We start from the raw sequence: 27,476 nt of genomic DNA on the forward strand, positions 1-27,476 counted from the left end.
ATTAATGACACGGTTGGGTACGAGACAGAGATGTCGTTTACTTCAGTTGAGCATTCTGTCTGCAGATTTTTTTCAAATTTCGAAATTAACCCGTGGTGTGCCATACGAATCCCATTAGGTGGAAAGAGGTCCTCATTCCGGCCTATAAAATATTTAAGTTCATTTTATGGTAATAAAGCTGTAATACACGTATCTGGTTAAAACCCCAAAACATAAACACCGGCCTTAACTTAATGTCTTGAAACAATGGGGCTGCGAATAGTTAAACTAGATTATAGCCGGCCAGCACTTTAGTCCTACGTCAAAATAATTTATGACTCGGACAGGATTTTTGTTACTCGGGTTTCGGGTATACATAACGCTAATATCCGTGCTGTTCAGAGTGAATAATGATCGCCGTGTTTTGTCTTACCCCCACGCCATCTGCTGCCCGACCGATAACTTTTGAACGAAACGTCTTTTTACGTTCTGAGAACATTTTCTTGCATCGATCCCCGAAGAACTGTTCCCATTGGCGCTAAGGCGGAGTTACACCCCTCCAGACGTCTTCCCCTTCTTCCAGGTCGAATTCCTGGATCCGCGGATTGATTCTCCTACAGATATTTCATTCATACTTGAGGATTTTACGGGATTTTTAAGCGTGGAGAGGCACGTGGTTTTAAAATGGGATTTTATACGATTGCGCGAGGATCGCGTGCCAGAGACCTGTTGTGTCTGGATCAAAAAACTGGGTCGTCCAACGAATACGCGCCAAGAAAACGAGTGGGGCATTAGCGTACATGCAATTTTAAGTTAATTAACAAACTAATAATTAAATTAGCTACTTTGATTTTGGCTTCAATCGAGGTTTTCCCTTTGAAGTGGGAGTTGCTTTTCTTAGCGTTGATTAAAATGCGTGTCGTGCCGACTTTTCCGTATCGATTGTCGCATCTTCAGGCCCACCACGCGTAGGCGTTCCGAGACGCCACCATCCAGATACCTGCAGCGGTTTCTCCGTCAGGAAAGTCGCATGCTCTTGTTCGAGACACTGTGTATCTTACGGAGCCTTGCGGGCGGCTAAATGTTGGGGCGATCTACAGAGTGCCCCGCAAGTGAGCGCGGGGATCCATCAATCGCCCAACGAAGGGCGACGACCATGACAGCAAATTTTCAAGTTTACGTTACACATCGTACTTGAATAATTAAGAAATTCACTAAAGACTCGAAAGCGAAGCTGGTGCTAGGCCCGCGATTTCCTAGAAATCATGGTCCAAACGAGTGTTGGGTGTCAAAGGATAAATAAATAGGGCGATTTAATTGAACTTGGTTCATGCGAAAGTTGCTAGTTTTCATTACGTGGGTGTCCAAACATTTTCTCATCCAGTAAATTGGGAGTAAATCTCTGAGTTTTTGATGCACAGACTGGAAATTGCTCCTCGGAGGGGTTGACACGCACAGTTCGTTTAAAATATCGATTTCAAACTATCTAGCAACAGCAACACCGTCGACGCTCCTGATCAATCAAGACTCAGCATCAGAGTCTTCATTCGAGAATTGGACGTTAAGACTTGAATAATCGACAAGGCAGCCGATGTCCGTTCGGCTTTTGCGAATGACTAATTTGTACGGGGTGTCAGGGGAATAACTTTCGTAAATTTGAGCAATGATTAAGAACGACGTTTTGAATGAAAAAGTTTCCTACAACAGCGTTCGGAAACCTGATAGTCAGAAGAAATGTCGAAGTCGGCAACCAAAAAGCTGCAGGAAGCGTCAAATTTCGATAAAATGGTGGGAAGCGTAGTTGCCAGATGTTGATCGTTCGACGCGCAACGGAAAAAGTTAAAATTAATCGGCAGTAGCGATGTTGAAAGCAATTTAAAGCTTAATTAGTATCTAGTAATAGGGCTTGAGTGATAAAAGTGAGCCTAAGCGGCAACGCCGCACTGAACGTGGTCTAGTAGACGGAGATTTTTTGTGATCGTTTTTTGCAATTCCTTAACGTCGGATAGCTGATAAGATCTGACCTTTCGCTAGTACGCGAATTTATTCCGACCTATTGACAGCGCCTACGTGAAGATGTCTCCTTTACGCGAGTATCACGAAATGCTTTTGATTCATGGAAAAGCATTACAAAACTCCGAAGAAACTCGGCGCGTTACGTTAATCGTTATCCCGAAAGAAAACTTCCATTTCGACAAACGGAATTTGTCATCGTGTACGGGAAAAGTGCTTAAAACGCCGTCGTGCATTGCGTGGACCCAAACGACGGACATTTCGAACATTTTTTATTGTGACGTGATTGGCGCAAAATGTGTGACGTAACGTCTTGTGCTGATTGGAGGCGACGACAATAATTTCAAGGCAAGTGGCATTTCGATATAATACGATAAGGACCACAAAAGGTTCAAGTTTTACCTGTAAAACCTATTGGGCCTAAAAATTCCCGTGTAAAAATTCCCACCTAGTTGATGCAGGTGCTTAAGGGCGCACCGAAATGAAATAAACACGAAGCGACGTTGCCGATCGCCGCAAGGAAGTTTTTTGTTCAAATTGACGTTCTTAAACATTGGTCAAGTTCACGAAAGTTATTTCCCCAACACCCTGTACACGTTCCGGCGCAGTTTACACCATTAACCAACCACCTGCAGGGGGACGCAGTCAGCGTCAGCATGTTCTTAAATTCATCCCTGTTTATGTTTAGATTTAGTCAATATCACAAGGCAACACCTAATTCTTCAAATTTAGCTACTCTGGGAAACTGTCTAGTTACCTTTTTTATGCTTAGTTTAAGTTAAAATAGCCGATCGGGTTTCTTCAGGCAAGTTAGCAACGTGTTAACCCAGCCACGTTCAGATGCGCATTTAGTCTCGAATTTAAACGCGCTCGCGTAATGTCTCGAAATTATCATGTCACGGAATCGGTTTAACTTTCATTAAAATGGTGGAGGTTGTTGATCAATTTTGCACGAAAGGGCGGCGTCTCTGAGACTGCACACTCAGGGCGGTGATATCGTGATATCCAGTCCGACATCATCCAAACTGCCACTTTGTGCAAGCCTCACGTTTCGACCACAGGAAGGATCAAACAAAGTGGTGCTCGAGCCTCACCACATCAACTTAGTCCTCAAACTCAATTCACGTTGGTCCTTCCGATCGGACCTCACAATGGGGACGTGCGGAACTGCGGTTATTGGAAGTCGCTTCATGTCGTTTTCGAGTTAATGGAATTTTTGACAGTAGAAATCACCATAATTTAATTTCGGTACTCGTCCGCCACCAAATTGTCAAGCAAAGAAACCCACATTGCAAAGAGTACAAAATTATATCAACACTGAAGGTAACAACTCACACAGATACATGTGTTAATTGCAATTTTCCGAATTATCCAGACTAATCCCGGGATAATATCTTAGGAAGCATAATCACCAGCTTCCCATCCCAATTGATGAAGTGTTTGCGGTCGTTTCCTGAATTGCATGTTTGATCCAGTTAGTGGAGTTAATGGAAACGTAATGATTGGTTCGAGTGTCTAGGTACGATTTCATCGAAGTTTCTGGATTCTAAATTACTATACTAATTTTCTTCTGGGTGCGGAGTCATGGGCGTAGAAACGCTGAGTTAATCTTTCATTTAAGAGTCAGAGCTGGTTTGGGGTTTTGTCGGGCGGAACTGAAGCGCTTTTCAAGTAGTTTTAATCGTCGGCATGTGCGAAAAGAAGTCGCTTCCATGAAAGAAAGTTTGATAGTGTTTATAATGACTGTCGCTTAATATACCGAAACTTATTCCATCCAGATCCAAAGTTGCAAATCGCCGATGCCGAGCCAAAGTTTATACACGTATAATGTCTATGTGAAAAGAGGCAATCTAAACTACAGGCATAAGCGAGTTTTAGACCGGCTCACTGTATTTACAACTGCTTCATTAAGTCTGTGTCATAAAGTTTAAGATTAGTGTTTTGGTCCGAGTTTCGGGCTGGGTTTTATTGTCAAATCGTCCGGCCATTCTGCAGCTGACCATGTTTTGTTGACACTTTCTCGACTAGAAACTACTCTTTGGACTCCCATTTATTACTTGTCACGCAAAGTTTGCAGCCAGAAAATTCAAAATTTGTTTTGAGACAGTTTTTCCTAACAATATTACCGCTCAAAACCGACTTCTGCAAACGTACACGACGATGGATAATTCAGTTATTACGAATGCACTTTAAATTAGTCGCTTTTCAGGGAAACTCCTGCATTAATCTCGTCTTTTATATCACAGGACAAATTGCGTCATTAGGGAGCGCTTTAATTAGATATCTGAGACTGCCAAGTGCGCGCCTCCCCAATCAAGAGATCAGCGTGAGAACTATTGGATTTGCTACAGGATTAATATCGCGAATTTTGGAGAAGATGTTCCCTGATAGACCGGAAAATACTGTTGAATTGAAATTACCCGAGAAACAACCAATGGTTATTGGTAGATTAGGGCCCCGTGGAGCTGATCAGAGACTCGAGTTCCAGTTTCGAAGCATTCATTCACAATGTCTATTTATAAGTAATATTTTCATAGACACTTCTCATGAGCCGTAATTACTTCGAAGAATTACCACATTTGATCGCAGAATGTTTCCTCGTCACTGCCCGGAACGTGGATGACGGTAATCACTAACTGGAACCAATGCGTTACTTGCGAGGACGCTTACAAGGGCCAGCTCATGCCATTTTGGAACTTAAGGAATTTTTTCATAGGCATATTTAACGCGTTCCATTTTTGTCTATAACTTCTGACACGCTCAGGTCTCCGCAAATTCCCTTCTCCTCCTCTCGAACTATTACAATCTGAAACTTCTCAGAGTGAACAATCAATACAAAACTGAGATTTTGACAGAGTTTCCAACGTTTGGCCTCCAGTTGCCAGTCCGGAACTTTCCAGAGGCTAACCTGGACCGGATTGATACATGCGGGCCTTGTAAGCCGACAGTGCCGGTGTTGGACAAGAGTTACTCCTTTCTGGTTATTAATGAAGGCTGCAAACTCCTTTAATTAATTTTCCACTGTTATCCCCGGCATATTAATCAATATTCCCGGTTTTGGACCGGACTCTCAAGTTTCTGGGTTTCGGCTGGTTGTACTTATGCGGTATACGGGGTGTAAATACTTGGGAGACTTCCAGGGACACATGCTGGTACAAGTTTACTGCAAATTATCTCGAGTTACATCGAGGCAAAATATCTTTCGAACATCCATTAGAAAGATTGGGAGACGTCCCAGAAATAAACTGATTTCTGCAATGGGAGACGTTAATTGAAACTGATTTTAGTAGATTTCAGGGATATATAGTTCAGGTTCAAGGCTCTAGTTCGAACGAAATCTGAGATGAGGAGGTGACTGTAGAACTTGAAGTAAATTAAACAAAACCGTGAAAAGGGCTTGTAATCCAATCAGATCAATCAAATGCAGTTACAAATTAATAACTTTAATTTCTCTGCCCGATCCTGAACTAACCCGAAAAACTGTTGAACTTTCTGCATCAGATCTTTTGCGGGAAATTTTCAGTACAATAATAATAATAATGATAACAAATAATAATAAACAATATTAATGATGATAATAATAATAATGATAATCTAATCTTAAGACTCTGAAAATTAAGAATGCGATTGAAGGTCCTGGGACAAAGATGGCGATCGATAATGTGAATTTGACCGTAGGTAAAATTTTCAAGCTATTCACAGCCAGTTCAGAGTTAAGATTGATTCTTTAGATAAAAGGATGAAGGCACGCCCGCTCATAAGCTAAATCAAATTAAAACTGTCCCTTAGGACACGATAAGAATTTTGAATGTGACGAAACGTGAACTTCGAACGTGAAGGTGAGCTGCAAAATTTTAATCTGTCCTCTAGTTGTTTAAATTAACTTCAGCGAAAACCGTGAATGTCCCAACCCCTTCAAGGGCATGTCAGGCTGATAGCGACGGTTGAAACAAGACGAAAAATTAAACGTCCGACCCGATTAAACGTGATCTAACACTACAAACGAGAGTTTAATTCTTAATTAAAATCGAAATTTTAATTAAGATTTTTCATGTGAATCTAAAAAAATCTTTAGACGAAATTTCACAAACCTACTTATGAGTATAAATAGGTCAAGCAAAGGTGCAAATTTGAATAAACAACCTGAGCTCACACCAAAAACGAGATATTAATGCGAATTGACGTGACGTTCAACTGGCTTTAGACGCGATTGTGACGCTGCTAAATCTCTTAGGGTCAGGTTAGCAGAAGGTAACAGAGAGGTTTTCTGAGGTTGCATCGATTTAAACTGACTTCGGATAAAATTTTGGAAATTTTTGGTTATTTATATACAAGGTGATGAATGAAAGGTTTTAAATTGAGCGAGAAATGTAATCTTGGGAGAAGGCACGTGCAGGGCAGTACTTAAGGAAACAACGCGTTGCATGTAGACACTCACGTGAGGGTGTATCACTGATGTATCCGAAATTTGGAGTAAATGTTTGAAAAATTGGGCTTCTTTGCCTTGTATTTGGGGAACTTGCCGTGTCAGAATTTTACCATGAGTTTCGTGGCCAGGGGAACTCTCACACACAGGGTGGCAGATGCCTTAATGTGGCAAGTCTTTGATCGGGAATTGTAGTCGGAATAAATAGTTAAATGTAGAAGTTGTAGCGAGTGCTACGGAGCATGATTTAAAATAACTGGCGTTTACGTTTTCAAATCAGTGACTATATGATTTTTTCCATGTTAGCTTATTTTCATATTTGTTATATATATTTTTATGATTTATTCAAAGATCACGTAAAGTTTATTCCATAATTACTCTTAAGAAAATAATGAGAAAATTAGCGGATGTGCTATTTTACATTCCTGAATAGTGAGGAACTTGCAGAGTGCAGATTCTCCAGTATTCAGTACTGAGAATCTATGTCCTTCGGCCAATTTGAGGGAGGCAGAAAGAGTCCACGCTTCAATTTTATGTTCTCACAACGTGCAGATTTTTAAAAATGACGAACATTTTTGATCGTTTTTGTAAAATCGCCGTAAGTTCAAGTCGTAGACGTGACAATCGAAACGAAGGTTGGAGCTTCAGAGCTTAAAAGAGTCCTGTTTGTCAGACTTAACATCGGATCCATCCAGCTACGAAAGCAACTTCGATTTATTTCTCTTCAGGAATTTTCAGAAAATCTAACATGACTTTCTCCACAATAGAACTAATTGCAATTTATAGTAGGAGCGGCATAAGAAATAATTAATACACGCTTAATGGAAAGGAATAAATCATCGGTCCGGTATTTGGGAATTACAATATCAAAGGGCCTCTATCTAGGATACGTAAGGGCGCACGATAAGGCCCCAAAGCAAATATATTCAGACGGAGTCTCATTTGGGAATTTGAATATATATTCAAGGCACAATTTTCAAACCCGACGACCATGCGAATCCGTATTTGGAGTGTATCGGCTCTACAACTCCCATATTTCATACTCTCGAATATTCTCCTCTACTTGTCGTCCAGTTTAATTTATTACCACGGTTATTAAGTGGGCAACGATTAATTGACTTGTCCGGAGTTCAGGTTAACAGAAAAATGTCTGAGTGGAAAAGGAATCCACAGGACCGGTTCCCTGTCGTGGGACACTGAAGCTAATTAATATTCACCCTTTAACAGACGAGATTCTCAAGGCAAGAAAGAAGTGACCATGCACTGACCCCTCACCTGTGACCCTGCCTTAGACGTGTGAGAAGTGATACAGGTTGAGATGCTGCGGATTATACACGCTTTCATATTTTAATGGTCTCGTAACGGCTTTTGCAGCCTGGATCGTGCATTGTTACTTACATTTCTTTGGCTTCGGTCACACCGACTGAATTCGGAATAATGGAGGCAAAATATCACCAAAGGCAAATTCTACAAAACACTCGTAATGACCATGACTAATCTTAATTACGTTTCCCATTTCTCATCTCCAGTGCCGGGTCTTCTTTATTACTTGGCGTTCCCCTTTAAATTCTGATTTCTTTGCCTTTGTCTCGACGTTACCCCGGATTAAGGCCATTAGAGTCGAGAATCCCTTGCCCTGCGTAAGACCTCAACAACGTTCGGTCAGAGCTGGGGGTAGTTTCAAGAGTTTTGTTCCGATTTTCTACGATAAAAACTTAAGGCCTCGGCTTTAGTAAGGTTTCTAAACGTTGGATAGGAAGCGAACGAGAAATGTGGGCGGTTTATGGGCCCTTGGTTCAAGTAGTTGAATTAATCCAACATTTCCAAGGCGTATCAGCTCAAGTTAGATGCTATAAATTTCATAAAGAGACGAAATTTCATAAAAGACCGATAAATTTTCGACAGCTCGAGAGCAACCCCGTCACTGGGACATGTAGGCCAATCCTTAAGAGTTTCACTTTTCAAAGATTTTGTCCCGATTTCCGAAGATAAAGACTTAAAATTTCACTTCAGCGCAACTCGGAACGCTTAGTAAGGTTTCTAACAGCTTGGAGGCAAGTACGGCTTTACGACACGACGGTAACGTCTTAGGGGTTTCACTCGCGTCGGATAGATTTTCATTTAGATTTTCTGAGTCGAATCTAGATGAAAATCGGATCGAATGTTTCAGCTCTAGTTCCTTGAATCTGTGAACAGATCGCTTCAAGGCAATGAAGTCAAAACGACGTAAGTCATTTAAGGTAATTCTGCAAAATTCCGGTTTGTACATTGCTCTGGTGCCTACTAGCGAAAAACATGCGCTTCAAGTTCATAAGGTGCCTTTCAAACCTGCTTCAAATGCATTATTTTGGCCTACAGTAATGTAAATGTTGCACGTGCATAATAGCCATTATTTTACCTCGTTACAAGCTTCTGTTAACGGCAGTTTTAACGCATTATGATATTCTGGTAAATGCGATGGAGAACACTTTGGAGCGGGTCTGGACACTTTAGACCTGGATATTATATATTCGGGGTTACAATTCTGGACGTGGATTAATACCGACTAATGATCACTTCTACACACATGTCAGTAGATAAATATCAATAATGGACGCCAAAATGTTCTGCGAAGCTCTGAATAGAAGTATCTGTTATCTCTTGGTATAATTTTGAGTACCTTTCGTGGTTGGCGGTCGCAGGTGTCAAAAGGAGTATAATTCTATGCGATCTAGCAATTTTTACTGGATATTAATGTTTAGTAGAGTTTACATAATTATTATTCATCATTATCGTGACTCATGATCGCATCTACGGACATCAACAAGTTAGAAGCGTTTTACAGGTTTGTTTCCTTTGTCGGCATATGGGTCACTAATCCACGGTGAGGAAATCGGAGTGAGTCACGTCACCACGACAGCTTACGTCTTATACAGTGGCTCAAAGTGAAAATGGTGCACCTGTATCGAAATCACTATTTATTAATACATTTTCATTAACTTAACAACAAACTGGAGTGCAAAATTTTAAAAATATTATGCTACATCTGTTCTATAACGCCCACAATGGAAAGCAAAAAAATAAAACATTGTTACGAAGGAAGGAAAGAAAAAGTTCTATTTGATTCCAAAACGAATCCAAAAACCAAAATGGTACAGGGCAATTTTATGATAATAGAATATTTGTGAATGCAAAAAATGCTAAAAAATGCAAAGAATAAATAATTCTTGTTGCCTCGTAGTGATATTTGTTCGAATTTAGTTCAAAACCAACATGGAAAGACTGTGACAGATGGAGAGTTAGCAATTAATCATTATAAAAAAGACATATCTAGCAGGGCAATCGCCGATATTTTAGGGATAAGTCCTGCAACAATTTAACAAATCATAGAAAAGTTTAAAATTTAGGGAAGATTAAGAAAAAGCTCAAGAAAAATTTTTACTGACGCTGATGAACGGAGGATTGTGCCATATATAAAAACAAATCCCCGAATGAGTGACCCCAAACTGGCCATAGAAGTCGAAAAGCATTTATGCAAGTGAGTGAATCCAAAAACCATAAGAATTGTTTTGCGAAAATACCAATTCCATGGTCGAGTGGTCGGAAAAAAGCCTTTCATTAATCTGGAGAATCCAAAGATCAGAGTACAGTTTGCCAAAGACCATTTGGATAACAGAGACGAGTTTTGGAAAAGGGTTTTATTTACAGATGAAAGTAAATTCCCGGTGAAGCGCTAAAGAAAGCAAATTTAAGAGCCACTGTTGAACACGGAGGAGGGAGCGTGATGGTTTGGGGCGAATGTCCAGTGCTGGGACAGAAAAGCTGCATTTCGTCGATGGCATTGTGGACAGGCACGTTTATTTGGACATATTACGGTGAAACTGTGAAAGAGTAGCTTCTGTATAACCGTCCTCGTGTAATAAAAACCCCAGAGCAATTACCAGACATTGTGGTCATGGAAAACCGTCGGGTTAAATTAGAAGCTGAAGTTAGGAAGCATGAGATTTCCAACGAAGACCGAGTAAAACGCGCTATTTTCGAAGAACTGGAGGAAATTTCCCCTGATTTTCGATAAAAAGTTGGCAGAATCGATCCCAAATCGCCTTCGCCAAGTTATCTTAGCTAAGGGGCCTCCAGCTAAATGTTAATTTACTACAAAGACGATTGAAAAAAGAAGTGTAGCTCTCTCATTTTGAGAATCGTTGTGAAAGCAAATAGAGCTTAATTTTTTCCTTCCTTTGTAAGAATTAATTTTTTTTGCCCTCAATTGTGGATATTACAGAACAGATAGCATAATATTTTTAAAATTTTGTCCCCCGCATTATTGTTAAATAAATGAAAATTTATTAATAAAGATCGATTTCAATACAAGTGCGCCGTTTTCACCTTGAGCCACTGTATATGCGCAGATTGCACCGTCGCTTGACGTATTTCTGACGACAAAATGACGTTGTTAACGTAAGCAGGCTGCTGTCTCCAGTCCATCTAAATCGTTGGTCAACGTAGGTGAAATCTATTTCTGAGACCCAAATTGATAGTTTTCATTTCCACACGTATCCATCCGCGACGCGAATTTTCGCTCTTTTTATTTGTTGCGTGCTCGATTTAATTACAACCTCTTGGTTTTACCCCCCCAACGTCCCCAAATAAAACGCAAAGCTCCTCAATTTCGCACAAACCCCAGACCGTCTACGCCAATGGCATAGCCAAAGATTCTTTCTCCAGATTCTTACGTTCCCTGCTGCCGCTCTGCAGAATATCGACTCAAGCAAGAAGGAAGGCGGCGAAGGCGTGCAAAGGAGACGGACAAAGACAGCAACACTTATATAGAATAAAGTAAGGGGGACGGCAAGATGGCGGCCAGCCGGGTGCGGTCCCTTGATATCGGCTTAGCACCGGCAATAAGATTTGCTCGCCGGCACAGTCTGGTCATTAATATACATGAGCTGAAACCTCCGAGCTTCACATAAGGATCGAGGAATCCAGGTTTTATTAGACGTCCACCTGCAGCTCATCATATTGCTCATCCTCTTGCATCGTGTTGCTTTTGATTTTATTGATGATCGCAGAAGTGCCGTCTATGTGCGAGAATCAAATTGTCACGTTACGCACGACGTGTAATATACTTTTCACACGATGATTCGATGAAAAAGTGAGTGCGTAAAGCGTATTGATTCGCACACGGTCGCAGGGAAAAAAGTTGTCTCCGAAGTGAGATTTGACTGTAACAGATTCAACGCAGTGCCACTCATGGTTGGGCTGAAAAGTATTATAGTCCACATGGGGCTAGTTCCTTTGAATGGCTCTTCAGTGGAAATCCTTAAGTATTTTTTAAAAAAGATCTCTTTGCCGCACAATTGGGCGGCTTAGCTGGTTTGGAAGACCCGGGATTGCACTGCGACACCTTTAAGCTGAAACCAGAATCCATTCACACAATGGTCGCATTCATGTGCCACTTCTAATTTACATGAGAAATTCCTCTAATTAATTGTTCACTTCCACGGAGAGGAAGGTATTTATATTACTAGTGCTCATAGCAGTTTTATGTCGCTTTAAGTCTTAATTTGTTTAAAAAGAAGAGTTTTCCTCATGCGCGGCAATCAATTCCTCCAGAGAACAATGCTTTATTATACAATATAACCCTCCTGCGAAATTAAGCCTTTATGTTCCAATATATCCATTACTCATCCACACTATTCCTACACTATTATCCGTGTTCGGACCGCGCCGGTCTTCGAGGAATCGTATAAAGTTCAATTTAGATAGTTTGCGGTGTTTATTCCGTAATTTGGGATTAACCTTTTTCGGCCGATCGGCGGTTGTTTGGTTTGACCAGCGGCGGGGACGAATCTTGCCTCCCCAATCGATTTTCATTAGGAATTTCCCGTATGAACGTGGAAGTCGTCGAGAGCACGCAAAAAAAAATAATTCAACTTTCGCGGCGAACGTCCGTCCCATCGTCCCGATTTGACGCTGCTGGATATTTCGTGATTTGCATAAGAGCGGCTAATGGGGCGCGTAAAGTTCGACCCACATAACTCACTTGTAAAGAATAAACTGAAATAAAGGAAAAAAGACACACGGCCACCGATAAATAACGACAGTAAAAGAGAAGAGGAAGCGCAACTACAGAAAGGCCGGCGTTAGTCCAAGGGAATTCATTTCCTGATTTCATTTGTACAAGAACCCATAACTCCAGAGAGCGGGATTAAACTACTTTGTCTTTGTTGCTGCTAACAACCTACTCATAAACTTCCCGTTTTAAGTTTCCCGCTGGAATTTATTGCCACTGTAATTGAACAAAGTCCTTTCTGTGACGACGGTGCAGCTGTGAATAATGAGTAACTTGGGGTTTAAGAATAATAAAGCGGGCAGATTTAAATCCCAAAAATAAATCAATTTGTAAACAATTTCGTAGGAATTGTCGGCATCAGCGTGATTCAGAACGGCGTAAGTTAGCTCAGGTGAGGCCTAAGCGCAGATACGGCTCATCCGGGAGGATTGGCTGTTCGCGAAAAGAATGATGAATCGGAGGCCTTTGGTGTATGGCCAAAGAGCACAGGATGTGGAAGGAATACAACGCGAACATTAAGTTCATAATTTGGAGCAGGTTGCTAGTGGATGCTCTTGGAAGCAACCAAGAAAGATCGCGAGTCACTCCTAAAGTGCCGGAATAATTTTACTCCCGGCCGCACTGGAAACGTTGACAGATGACACGACGAGAAGGCGATATGTACTCTAGGGATGACCGTGGGACGTGCCAAAGAAAGCTTTGTCTATCAAAAAATAAAAAATCTGGAAGAAAACACGACTAATCCGGCAAATGGCTGCCCAGGCAGCCTGAAGGCGACTTTGGAAACTCTAAAGGGTCACGAGATTCGTCAAAACAATATTACAATAGTTATTTACATGTAAAAAGCCGAAAGAAGAAAATTACGCCTGAGGCGGAAATTTGAGGCTCAATGTGAGGCGCAGGGCCCCGTAAAATTATGCTTCACCTGGTTGCTTCATGAAAAGCGGTTATAAAACTAAGAGACGTTATTTTTACTTTATAAAATTATAAAAGCATTACAACGCCCGATAGTCATAAAGTCATTGTTTTCTGCACTGAGACGTAAACAAAAACTTTAGATTTCCTCCTCGTCTAATCGATATCGGTAGATACGCATTTGTAAGCGAGGCGTTTCATGGCTCCCCATAAATAAAAATCTAACGGTGACAAATCTGGCAAACGTGCCGGCCAACGCACGTCTCCATTGTTTGAAACGGCTCTACCGGGAAAGATTTCAGACAAATAATTGGTCGCGCGCTAGCATTATGTGGCGGAGCACCATCTTGTTGGAACCAAAGGTCGTTTGAGAGGATGGGGCGAACGTCATTATCGATCCAATCCGAGGAGTAGATCTTTAAAAAGTGCAAGTTTGTATCAGGGCTCAAATTACCTCCGTAAATGCATGTGCCAATTATCGTATTGTCAAATGAAACAATCCGTACATTTCTCCCGAAACGTGCTTGTGGTCTACGTCCTCAGTGTTCGTGTGGATTTTCAGACTCATTTGTAAATATCATGTTGGAAAGAAAATGGAAATTTTGCTCGGATATTGTTATGATACTCCTACAGACCGTGAACTCCGTCGAGTATTTCCTTGAGGCAAGACTTGGGTTTCGGGGGGAAGGGGGATTTTAGATCGGCAATATTTATGTTTTTTTTGAGGTCTCTCACACTGGTTGATGAGATACGCGACTTATTTTTGAGTTTATTATTTTTAAGAAGGTTTTAACATTTCAATCGTCGCTTGTGAGCTTGCCGCTTCATTCTAGCTTCGGTGCATGATCATGTCTTTTCGCCTTGGAAATCATCAAATCAGGTGAAACGAGCTGAAGCGTCGATCAATTTGAATCGCTTCGCCACATAAGCCAAGAAAGAGAGTAAAACCTCATTTTCAAAATCGTAGGAAGTTCTCGGTATTTTTGAAACGTCCAAACTGCTATTGTTAAACGCCAAATTGCGCAATTTCGCCTCAATTTAATCGCTCTCGTATCTTTTATTGTTACCGAAATCCTCATGGGTGAACTCCAGAAATAGATAACACATATGTACATACGCACCAATGTAGTGAGTTAGTAATTTGACCCTTTCCCCTCTCTAATACAAATAGACACTGCGATTAGAGAATACTCCGCTGGAGGCACCAGCTAAAGAAACTCATTTGCAACCTATATTTTAACAGAATAAACTCTGTTTGAAGCCAAAGCAAGGAACCTTCCACCTTATTTAATCGATTTTCATGACAAAGCGTTTTGGGTCCATACCCGATGGTGTTGTATTTAAGATGGGCCCTCTCTCCTGCGGCCGCACTACACAACACAGCATCCGAATAAGGAAGGGGGTGGGTGTAAAGAGGGTGCGATGGCCGCTGACACGGGTAAGGGCGGCTCCTGATCTGTATTGATCTGGCCTCCAGGATATAAGAAGCATCCCTTATATCGCCCCTTGGCCCGGACCCCTCGCACCCCCCCGCTCCACCCGAGCCGCCGCTCCGAAGGAATACCCCTGGGGTTTATGCCTTGTAATTTAGCTCGGTTTTGCTAATACTTGCAAGTTAGTTTGAGTTATTCATTAAATCGGCCGAAGTAATCTATGAAGGGTTTATTTATTAACTAATTTAATTTACAAACTAGTTTTAGGTAGTTTGCCGTATTATACGAATTTATAACTTGGAGAGGGACCAGAGAGCGTCCTAAGCTGACCTTCTGGCTGACGTTTTAGAATCATCTATATCTATGTCTTTGTTTAGCGATTACTACTGCGACCGGCGATATTGACAGGCTTACCAAAACATCGCTGCTTTAGTGGTACATTCACAAACAAAACCGGCAATAATTTCCTATTGTAGGAGACGGCGTTTCGGCGCCATTAAACTTAAATATCGTTCGTGCTGTAAGTTAGTAACCCAGATTACGAACCTGCTGTTATCTGCAGCACCATTCCTGCCACTATAAAGTTTATTGAGTCAGATTAGCCATAGTTTACACGAAGCTGCCTTATCGGGGCTCGTTCCGTTCAGAATTGTATAAGCGAACGCGCCATCGTCTTTGTTTCCTCTCATTTTGCCCCTGTGCTTTCATGGAAGAAGTCGTATTTGAGGGGAGGACGAAGGGATATTTTGTTGGGTTAAATTGAACGAAATTCGGTCTTAGATGTAGGCGCTCGCGATAAAATAAAAGATCGCTCGAAATAGATCTGGGAAACGAAACGGGATGTAAAAATGTATCTTGTGAACGGAACGAAAATAACGGAGACAGAGGAACATTAATGGAGAAATAGAAAATTGATTTTCGGCTCGTATAATAGTTGGTTACGAGTACACGTGCACATACTATATAACGGCAAGAAATCAATTATGTGGTAGTTCTGTGAATCCAGTCGCAAACAATGTAATAATTATTACATTGGTTGGCCACCCGATTAATTATGATTAATCGAGATATTGCTATTCAAGAAACTTCTAAATGTTGAAAACCACAGAGAGGTTTTCAGAGCGGTTGATAAGTTATAATAACGCACTTTAGGCCTGTTTAGTGTGTTAGAGATATTTTAAACTTTATCGGCTTTTTGTTACTCAATGAAGCCCCCGAATGTATTTTAAATTACGGTGGACAGCACATTTAATGCCCGTTTGCACGGGCATTTTAGAGAAACGCTTAGTTGTGAAGGGCCCTTTAAGTGATGAAATTTGTTGCACCGATAACATAAATACTACGCGTAAGGGAAGATTAAGGATCGTGTAAGCTTCGGTTATAAGACGTTCGAGACTCTGGCTTTCAGTCAGTTTAAACTATATTTATGTTAAAGGGACATTTTTCTTCGCAATAATTATTGTGATCAATCGAAAATGGTCGACTTTGGCCCCGTCGAGGACGAATGAGATATTTTAGAATTTGCGGAACGCAGATTTCCTAGGAAAATCTGCAAGAGATCAAAATACTTTGAATAAATGCTTAATATTGCATTTTCCATACTAAAGTAGACACGACAAATGGAGGTGGTGTTCTCGAAAATAAATGCTAATACGCGCGTGCGCTAGGGATTCTAAACGCACATATGCGTTAGGAAAACGAACGCACAACGATCGCTATGACGGAGGCAATGAGCTGCTCTGGTTAGAAAAATAGTTCGCCGTTATGACGTACGCAAAGAGATTGACGTATCGTCGGGTTTCCGTTGAAGTATCAAAGATTCATTTTTATTTCAATATCGGCAGTTGGTAATGCCTCGAAAAGTTAATATTATAAATTGGAACTGCTGACGTTTTGTGTCCAGTTTCTTAGATTTGAAATAAATTTTCGCCCTTTCTTTTCAAAAATACATTCGTTTCAAAAGTTATTAAGCAATTTCAAATACCGTTAAATATTTTTTTAAGCATTGTTTGAAAGACTTTACAAGTTCTTTGAAATTTGCGACTACTTAACTCCACTCTAAATATCTCGGTTTTAAACTAAATATTCAGGAAGGGGTTGGTAATGCCGGAAATTCCATTGCATAAAAAAAATCTTTCCGCAGACACTTTAGTTAAAACTTAAAAATTACAAATTGATTAATGTGCATGATTCAAAGTATCAAAAAATCAACTTGATTTAAAATCTGAAAAAAGTGCAACCAATTTGTGACGGTGTAATTAGGTCCTATTCTCGGCCATTTAAAAATGTTTTCGATTGAATATTCCCAAAAACGCAATTTGGGCGGAACAAAGAATAAAAACTCACAAGTTACCCAGAGATGAACTTAATTTTGATAAATTTGTTTCGGAAGGCTCGATACCAAGAACTCAGAGTTGATTTTAAAAAAATAATCTTTTTTGGCTTTATACGATATTTCAAATTGTAGAAAAGTTGTTAATTACATGATCCACCCTCGTATCCCCGATTTTAACCTGAAAATGGGACATTGGAGTTTTTAGCCAATTAGAAACTGAATTTTCGTGTTGTCCCCATGATAATTTAAAAACTTTTCCGAAACTTTTGACGTTTCTTTTTAGGGTTTTTACTAAAATCGTTGCAGATTTCTGAATTTTTCGAAACTGTCACTCAATAATTGTCAAGCTGAACAAAAAAAATCTCAAAAAACGATTTTTAAGCGATATTTTGAAGTTTCTAGTATTTTTGAACAACTTAAATTTCTTGATCCCCCACTCATGTGCGTCAAATTAAGGTAAAAAGTTGCTAAGTGGTTCCAATAAAGCAGTGTAGGGCCAAAATTCCATTAAATATAAATTTTGAATTGAACTAATGCGCTAAAGCTTATTCGGAAATTTTAGAAATCCCCAATTCCTCCCAGAAAATGGAAAAAAACAAAGAATTTCTTGTAACTGAAAACCGAAATAATATTCGAGTTAAAAAGATAATTTCTTTAAAGAAATTTGCGTATTCTCTTATGTATTAATTTCTGTTCAGCCTTCCTTTAAATGTAATGTGAAGAAGAAAGCGTCAGAATCATCGAAATACAATGGGGAAATTTAATGGAAATAATTGTAATGAATTATGAGTTCAAAGCATATCTTACATTGTATAGTTTCATAAGAAATCGACAAATTTGCTGGTCATCCGAATTGAATTTAACCCTGGCTATTAGAGATTAAGGGCGCATTACTGTTTAGACACCCTTATTTCATCGGCGAAACATGGCGGATCCTCGAGAACAAAGAAGCCCGTTCATGAATATTTGGCATCGCCCTTCTTCCTATATCAGGGGTGTTGTATCCTCCAGGAGCTATCTCAATCGATAAATTCATCCCAAGCTAAGAAACTGCGCCTTGGAAACACATTTCCGAAAGTGTTTCGCTCGATTGATCTGATTTGTGTCCTCGTGACTATATAGGCAGAAAGTAATATAGTTAGGGAAACTTAAATTGCCAAAAAACGAAATTTGCCTACAAATACGATTAAACCCCTTACGCCTATTACCACACGCCCCAAGGAATTTTAGGGATGCAACGTTTCTGCCTTTCAGGCCTTAGGTAAGAAAGACAGGGATGGCAAGACAAGAAGGGGTTGCAAATTTTATTGTTTCGGTCTCATAGGGATAATCCGGTCTTACATTTGCATATAAATTTTATTAGCGAGCCGTTTAGCACTGGACAAGCAAAGAACTGCCATCTTAGATAATCAAGGATCAATACTCACTATTTGTAGGGTTTAGGTTTGGTTAACACGGCGGCTTAAGCACTGTCACCACAAAAACATATACTAAACGTATAATATCACGACCAGAGAAGAACTGCCGACTCCGAAAACGAATTTCCAAGATCGTTAGGAATCAAGTTCCACCTGTATGGTAAATAAAGCAGTCTTACCTGGTCCATTAGAATAATAATGAGCCCTCATGTTTATCTGGAGTCATGGGAATCTTTGGGAAACAGCATCCAAGGGTCAGTGTTAACTGAAACAGGTTTATGTAGTTCTTTAGCCGGAGTGACGAAAATTTAAATGCTTGAGAATATGAAAAAGGGTGCAATTTAGAGGCAAAGTGGTGTTTTAAGTAAACAGGTTTTCTAGAGGGGTGATCTTGCATCTTATGTTGAAATTTTGAATTGAATCGGGGTTGAGGGCAAAGTCGTCATAAACTGAAATTATCTGTCGAATTTGAACTATCCAGCGAAGCAACGCAACTTCCGAAGAAAATCAAATTATTTCAAACGTTTCTCTAACAGTACCGAGTAGGTTTCAACGTAGCACTCGGTATTTTCCTGGTTTGTTAAAAGTAGAAACTGCCAGTATCGTAAATTCTGTAGATTTGAATGGGGCCCATGCGGATACAGGGTTTTTTTTAACATGAGCCATGGGGATTTATTTATTTTATTATTTCTTTTAATTCTCAAAATGGTTTTCGCCCTCTTTTACAGTTCGAAAGAAAGTTCGAGGACAGCTCCTAAGGGCACGCCCTTTGACATTTCGGTTAAACTGAAGGCCTACAGATCGCCAGTTGTTTTGGGGCAGCGGCAGCGATGTAAAGAAGACATCCTGTATATCGGTGAGCAACTATTTCCACAAGTATGTTTGTGGTAAATTTCGGTCGTACTTTTGGATTTAAGATTTGTCCTGTAAATCTCTAAACAACATTTTCCAACACTCTATACAGGGTGACACAATTGTTCTCAGTTCGCAAAAAGGACTCTAGTCCCGGTATCCTGGAATCTCGAAATTCCGGTGATTGTGTTAAATTCAGGACTCCGATTTCGAGTCTAAAAATTTCCGAAGGATGACAAGTTTTTTCTACTTCGGCTCGTCACCACAACGTTGAAAAAACCTGCTTTTTGTGGCATTATAGACGTATAAACATTAACTTGCAACGCATAACATTACGGCATAGGCAATTGAAAGCTCTTTCCCAGTTGAATATTATTCTGGAGGTAATAAATAGCTACCTATCGAGGTGCATAGTAAAGGGCGCCATTTATACCAAAAAGCACAACTGAACCGAACGTGCTGATGTAAAATAGGTTTAATACAAGGAATTGCATGTTAGATACCAAGGTTACGGAGTAACTATTTGTTTATGACCCATTATCATTACGATCCACTTTTGAATGTCGAAGCGCACAATGCTGAGGAACCCAAGACGTCCCGGTCATAAATACCGACTTTACAGCCCTGGTGTATAATGTGCGTAATAAACTCACCTAAATAAAGCATAATTTAAATCCGAAACGCAAAAAGGCAACGGTCGTTGAGGCATGACGTGGAAGGTCACATTTCATTTCACCTTAATTTCCATAGGCACCATAAGTAAAAGGACAGTGGGCGTGATGATGACGTTGTGGTTCGTTTTTTTTTGTAAATTCGCTAGGGAAATAATAAACCGCATATGCGTCATTATTTTCCTCTTTTACATTGGAAAGAAAAAACGTGTTTCGGAAGTAATTCAACATATCCAACAATGTTGTCTTCTGCAGCTAGTATATGAAAATCGCAATTACGCAATAAGAAATAATCGCGTAATGTAACGCTGGAAAATAATCCTCTCGACAATAGGTTTTGCCAAGTCCCATTTCAAGTGAAAAAATTGCGAATACCATTTCTCGTCCTAAATTGTCAGCGCAACCATCGAGAATTTTCCGAATCTTGATGTTCGGATCGGAGCTGGCCTATTTAGTCTGGATGCAACTCGAATCGCAAAGAAACTAGCGAGGTTCCGCCCGCAATAATGGTCCAGCGAGGTCTAACAATTCCCCTGGAAAAATACCCCTTAAACCACGGTTTTCCTGAGGAGCGCAGCAGCGATTCCGCAACTACTTGGCCCCTCTTGTTTCAAACAGTATAAATTTTAACGTTTTAATTAGTCGTTAGAGAGACAACAACACCAATTCGAAAGTCAACTGAAATACGGCAATTTTCTTGCATCCATAAATCCATTCATCGCGAATTACTCGCCAATTAAAATCGCGAGTCCAATTTCACGTGCTGCACTGCCAGTGCAACCGACGAGAACTTTCCGAAACTTTGATATCCAGATCCGTGTCGGCCGTTAAAGTCTGGATGCAGCCCCAATTATATCAATTATTTAAATATATCACGGTAGAGATGGGCAAACGGGAAATCTCAAAAAGCCAATAAGTATTCAAACTTAACACTTATCGCGTTTAAGCCACAAATAAGCCACGTGAGCTGTAGCTATTGTTGAGGCGTGGCTATTAAACAAGGAAAGCAAATGTTAACTTTTTGAATGTACGTAGTCGAAGAATAATTGTAACATTCTCATCTCTACTTTGCAGTAAACGTTGTGTTAAACATATTAACCTAAAACTACGAATGTTTGAATAGTTCTTACAGTTCGTCTAATTGCGACTCCGGGACCGAATGGAGTCTGGAGTCTGGAATGGTATCCGACATTAGCGACGACCATTCTGTTTTATTGCTAATGCTCTCTGCGGCGAAATAGACCAACATCTTTTGACGACCCTTCGCTGGACCAAGGGAGATTTTCAAACTAAATAGAATGGATGTTTGGCATAGTAAACCTTATCGCAGTTACATGGAATGGACGTAATTAAGGGCCCTTTCATTTCAAGAGGTTATTAAAGTTTCACGTTGAAATGTCGTTAAAAGGTTTCGTCTCGTTTCTCTCGGAAATTTTTTATTCTCCATTTAGATATTCACAGCAACTTTCCAAGGACGTGGTCTATTTGTCACGTTAAGGTCGATAACAAGTTGAACATCGTCGTTGGTCTGTTAATAAGATCAGAGAAAGCGCACAAACTGATACTCGTTCCTTAGCCGGTTTCATATTTTTCATTATGAATAAGAGACCTTGAAACAGAATTCACCCTGCGATCTCGTTTCCAGTGCTGCGTGCGCCCTCTGTTAAAGGGATGCTGCATGTCACTTTATCGACCAGGGGACGAATCTCTCCAAACTGTAGTTACATTAAAAGGAGTGACAACTGAGTTTCTGTTTTATCGGCTCGGAAAGGTAGATTTCTGGTTTTTAATTCGTTATTGATTCGTTTTCACGTTCGTTGTTTGTTCGTTTCTCTCATTTAAGATTAATATTTTCCTCATAGAAATAGATAATTGATGGGCAAAATTTGAAATCAAATTTCGTATTTTCCTTCTTTCCACGAGCAATTCTGCACATACCAACCACATCTCATAGACAAGCGTAGGATTGGAATAGTTTTCCTACACAGGACTGGAGTTAAGGAGAGTTATAACATTTTCCATCACGAGATTCACCTGAGTCATTTTCTGAATAACATACTGGTGCTGCAACTAAAGCTGCCGCCCTTTTCCAAAATTGCTTTGCTTCTAGCGCGTCGAGGACCAGAAACCCGAACCAAATCACGCAGGATGTGTATCAGCCCTTTCAAAAATTTTCTGCCTTAAATCACATGAATGTTACATTTGGATATCGGTAGATTTCATCCGGCCAAGATGGGCCTGAGCTGCTCAGTCCTCAGCAACTACACCCGCACGACAACTGTATTTTCCCTTGCGCGGCTATGCGGCCTCTCTGCTGAGCAGGGGCCACAGTGAGACCTTAGCTCCAGGCTTTTTTTATATAATAAACTTCAGCCGCAAATCAACCCCCCGTATACTAACTGAATCCTGCCAAAGCACATCAACGGCACACATCTCAAGCGGACCAAACGCCTTCGTGTTGCCTGAGGCGGCAATACAAGCTTTGCGTCTGTACATACGCATTTTTAAACCAACAATAATATGTGTCCGAATGAAAGTGAAAATGTTATGTTAAAATCAAAATTCAGATTTGACAATGAGACTGACCTTCATTTGACCCGACAAACATCACTGGCCTTGACGGATGAACGGTTAACGGTTACGCTTACGCGCAACGGGTACGGTTCTGTTCTTAAATTAAAAATATGTTCTGCGTTAACGCTAAAATTCTAGATCTTGTCCGGTTTACGTCCGCGTACAATAATTTTTAACGAATTTTGTGGTAACTGCAGCATGTTAAAATGTTCCTGTAACTGAAATTTCTGCCGAGCTGAAGGTAGCAGTGTGCCGCACACGTGCGGATTCTGAAATCGACATGACTCGCTCTCGCCCTTTGAGATCTATTTGTGAGGTAAGACGTCAGCAAGCTAACAGCCTCCAGAAGGAAAATACCGTCGTGCGGACACTGTGCGTCTACGTCAGCGAGAAGCACCTGGTGGTTGGTTGCTCGTATGGTATAGCGCCAGTATGATCAGAAGCAAGAATTCGGACAGCTCAGAGGAGAACAAGGGTAGATGTCCCTTCCAAAAGGAAGAAAAACGGAAGCCGCGTAAAAAAGAAGAGAAAAAATGTTACGTAGATCAAAAGGTAGAAGAAAAAAAACCATGTCGAACACGAAATACTGGGAACTGGTGGTAGTCTATCAGCCAGAGGAAAGCAGATAAAGACCGGAATAATGAAAAAAGTGGAGATTAACTAAATCAAGGTCTATAACCTGCCTCTCATCTTCTGGCATTTTCTAGAACCTCCTAAAATTGGAAAAATCAAGAAAGTAAGGATAACAATATTTTTGTAGAGAAGCCAGCGATAAAATCCTAATTAAAGTAGAACTACAATTTGAGATATCTACAGAACTCCATTAGGTGCTGAAGATTAAGAATTGCTGATGACACGTCTGTGTGACAAAGAATCTCAATTATCCCGACTTTTTTTCACCTTACGGTATGGTAACTAGAGTAATATGGTGAACGCTTTATAGCAGGGGTCCTGCAATGCTCACAATAAGCTCCAAGTTCCAAGCTTAGCTCGCAGGTGGACAGGGAGGAAATATTGTTGACCAACCCGCGAAGCGACTACTTGAGGCACCAGGTACTTCTCGCGAGGCCTAGAGGCTTCACGAAGGGTTTTTGGACCCCGCATAACTGATCGAAACTTTGGAATTTCCTCTTCTCTGAGAGCCGTTTAGTGCCGAGAATGACCTCAGTCGACTATAACTATCACAGAAGTACCCATTTTTGCGTTTTTGAATGCGCCGTAAACTGGAGGCTTTTCCAATGTTTCAGGACCTCAATTGGGGTACTCAGGATTCATAAAGGGTGAGGATCTTCCTCTCGGACATGGACGCTAGCGTCCTCCTTGCGGACCTAGTTGACCGAGGCCCTCCGGTTGGACCTGGACGATCGGGGTGCCCGCTACTGCTGATAGGGTCAATAAAAGAACACAAATTCTCTAGGGCGATCAACCGTTTATGTACATAAACCATCAGCACATGGGAAAATCGCATCGGATAAGATTACAAAAACTTAAATGATAATTCGTTTAAACGTGGAAAGTCCTTAGTCGCTCTTCCATGTTTTAATCCTCCACCTGCAACAAAAAACGTTTTTAGTTCAGGGTAGTTCGGTCCTAAATTGAATGCATTAAAATTACATTAAAATTAAATGTAAATATAATTTGAAAGATATTTCGTGACTACATAATATAATGAAGACAAAAATATTCATGGAAAACTGAAAATCTCGTCGTTCTAAGTGCGAGGCCCGGAAATTGAGTACACGAAAATTAATCAAGAATCTCATTCGGTTTTTTTGTTTAATATATGGAAAACTGCACCCTCGGCTTTGCAAAAGTTGGTCTTATGCAAATTTCGCCATTAATTCTAATAAGAAAAGTTTTTTAATATCCGGATTAAAAATGACTTAGTTTGCGTGAGCGACACATGCAAATGGACCCCGTTGTGTCGTTAACTTTGTTGAGTCTAGATTAGAGTATACCGGCTATATTGATGGAAAATATCCAATAAATATTGATGAGGTAGATACTCAGTTTAAAGGAGTTTGTTATTGAGTATATCCTTGTTTTTGACAAGTTAAAATGGCCATTTGCGAGCTTAGCGACCACGTGGAGGAGAAAATTATCCCTACGTATTAACGTTACTTTATAGAGAAATCAGAAGTTCTTTACATTATTATATCCACACCCAACCCGTATATGCTTCGAGGAACTAGCTATGAATATCAATTAATGTACCAAAATAGTATATTATCCTGTGACATGAGAAATTTTTCATTATTATCGGGGGATATTATTGTTCATCGAGTCGATGTTGTCGAGACTCTCGAATCAACAATGAAAATCCCGTTCGAGGATATATATATATATATATATACTATTTTATTTTCACCTACTCTCTCTGTGGAAAACATTGAAAAATGTGTTTGAATATTATTTACGTAATATATTCCATTCGGGCTGAAATCGATTAATCAATGACCATCAAATAGAGTAAGTAGAAATAATGAAAACTAACTAAAACATCATGGCTGCGACGAACTATTTCCTGTTATGGAATAGTATTCCGTAACGAGTGACGGAACGAATTCGTTCTGCAATCGGCTTCATGTTCGGAAATGGGTATTTTCTGACGTGGCGCGGGACAAACATTTATTCAAACGACCCATGTGGGACCAACATTAATCGATACAGAACGTTTTAAAAGGCGCGTTTGACGATTCTATTTAGATACTGTAGATATAGTACTAATATTTAACATGGCACAACCTCCAGGTCATATCCGTGAGAAATCAATTTCATCGTCAATTTGTTATGTTGGTTGCGCACGACGGAGGTCGCTTGCACTAGTGCAATTGGTGCAGCATGGTGACCGACGATGTAATTGTCATTCACCATAGTGAAACGCTAGAATACGTACTTGTGATATTTTTCCTTTACGACTGTCGCCCTCGAATGTTTAATTCATCGCATTCTTACTTCATAGAGCAAGAGTGGAGGCATAGAAATTTCATTTTATAAAAACACCATCAAACGACGCATACAGGTACAGGAAGCGTGGATGTAATCATAATTAATACAGTAGCTGTACTAATATCACGGTAACTGTACCAACAGCAACTGTACTGTATGTGTGTGTGTGAATGACTCGTAAATTTTAAATTGGTCACATCAAGGCCTGCTTTTTCCGCTGAATCTCTGTTCATTTTGATATTTCATTCGATCTCACCGGAATATTTTTATACCGACACTAGTGTTTTTTCAGCCAGGATTTGGCCCTAGGAGGGGGCGATTGCTGGTAAAATGTGAACCTCTTTTTTTTTGCATCATTTTTCCGAAAAATTACCGAGAAAAATACGTTAAATTTACTAAAATAACTTTTTTTGCCTAAAAATTGGAAATGAAGATAGGAACGGTTTATGAAATGTGGGAATTGTATAGAAGCCGCAGATCACAGAAACCGCTTGCTGGCATTTCAGCTTGCGCCACCCTGAGTTCCCACCCTAGCCAGTTCTTGAGAAAACCCGAGAATATTCGATTCTGTCACTGAGGGACTCATCATTATGTAGTCCTTTTTAGGAGCTCAAGCGGACGGTTTGCTTCTTCTTCTCCCTGGAATACCAATTCACGTGGAATAATGTATTCTTAAGCCCTTCAGACGTGTCTTCATTAAGCAGCTTTCACTTTTTCTAATGGATCCTCAAATGAAGACACTAGGAAACGGTTCCGCTCTCTTTAACGTCCCTTTGCGCCTGCGCTAACGTATATTTGACTGACGCATGATATTCTCAATTTCTAATATTACCAAAATTGCATTAAAAATAGAGCATGTCAAAGGTCAAATATTCGACCTTTGATATGGGCTAGCAGTTGTGGCCACAGAACGAAAGGGAACACTAGTCGGCCTCGTTCCATATTAGTGCCACCACTACCACTGCAGAATGGAACCATCATGAAAGCAATGTGAAATTAAAGAAAATGCATATAGTTTGTTGAATAAACGTGTCGCCTCTTGGTCAGCAAGCGTGATTAATACCTGGTTACGTGTGCTGGAACGAGAGATCAACCTCGACACATAAAAATAAATTAAACATTAACTAATAATACTTAGCAGAGTAATCGCCAATAATATGATGATGATGAAATGATAATGAACCTTGGAATAAGACATTTTCAATTACGTACTTAGATCAAACACCAATAACTTGCTTCAAATCACTCTATTAACAAATGGAAATGATGATGTGACTCATGTTAAAGAAGTCATTTATCAGCGATGACACTGGGCCGAACGTCGTTCCAGCGACTGAAACAAACAATTTGCAGCGTTTCATATATTTCACTTGCTAACATTCCACACACTTTGGCAATGTTTCGTTTTTCTTTTTTTCTGGGTTTGAAGATGGAGATTTGTTACCGAAACGTCGTCAACGGTTTTCGTCCGAGCCCTTAGTAAAGGTTGAACGTCATTCTCAGTTAGTTTGAACTGAGGGTAATGTACAGCTCCACCGCTTCAACCGTCCACTGGGGGGGTGCGGCGGTATTTCCAAAAAAATTGGAAAAGAACTAGTTTTCAATGAAACGGAGTTAAACTTGATGAATAAGTTTTATTGTTTATCAGTTTAGTTTGACATAAGTCGTGGTAGTAATTAAACGAACTAAAAAAAGCAAGTATCGGAACACTTCACTGTCACGAAGGGGAAAAACTCATTAACTCTGCCTGCGAACGCAAAAAAAGGAGAGATAAAATGGAAATAAATGGATCGTTTCTGTTTGTGGCTGATCCCTCCGCGAAAAATAGGTTTACTTTAAGGGTTTTTTTCTGTAAGCCC

General features: G+C 40.2%; 1 protein-coding gene and 1 long non-coding RNA gene across 10 annotated transcripts in view; one reads left to right on the forward strand and one right to left on the reverse strand.

Annotated features, from left to right (window-relative positions):
• The first annotated feature begins 2,026 nt into the window (after window positions 1-2,026).
• pros (prospero) overlaps window positions 2,027-27,476 on the forward strand; it is a 174,002-nt gene continuing 148,552 nt past the window's right edge. For 8 of the 9 annotated variants that reach the window (XM_066295537.1, XM_066295586.1, XM_066295605.1 and 5 more), the window contains exon 1: window positions 19,304-19,427. The gene's annotated coding sequence lies outside the window, so the exon portion shown is untranslated. Of the gene's footprint in view, window positions 2,341-19,303; window positions 19,428-27,476 lie in introns of those variants that run through there. The other variant, XM_066295545.1, reaches the window with a different exon arrangement.
• The window catches only part of LOC136346526 (uncharacterized), a 159,838-nt gene continuing 156,439 nt past the window's right edge, over window positions 24,078-27,476 (reverse strand). Inside the window, exon 4 of the long non-coding RNA XR_010733315.1 lies at window positions 24,078-24,219. This is a non-coding gene — a long non-coding RNA (uncharacterized lncRNA). The remainder of the gene's footprint in view (window positions 24,220-27,476) is intronic.

Source organism: Euwallacea fornicatus, chromosome 2 (genome assembly GCF_040115645.1).
Source record: "Euwallacea fornicatus isolate EFF26 chromosome 2, ASM4011564v1, whole genome shotgun sequence".
Taxonomy (NCBI): Eukaryota; Metazoa; Arthropoda; class Insecta; order Coleoptera; family Curculionidae; genus Euwallacea; species Euwallacea fornicatus.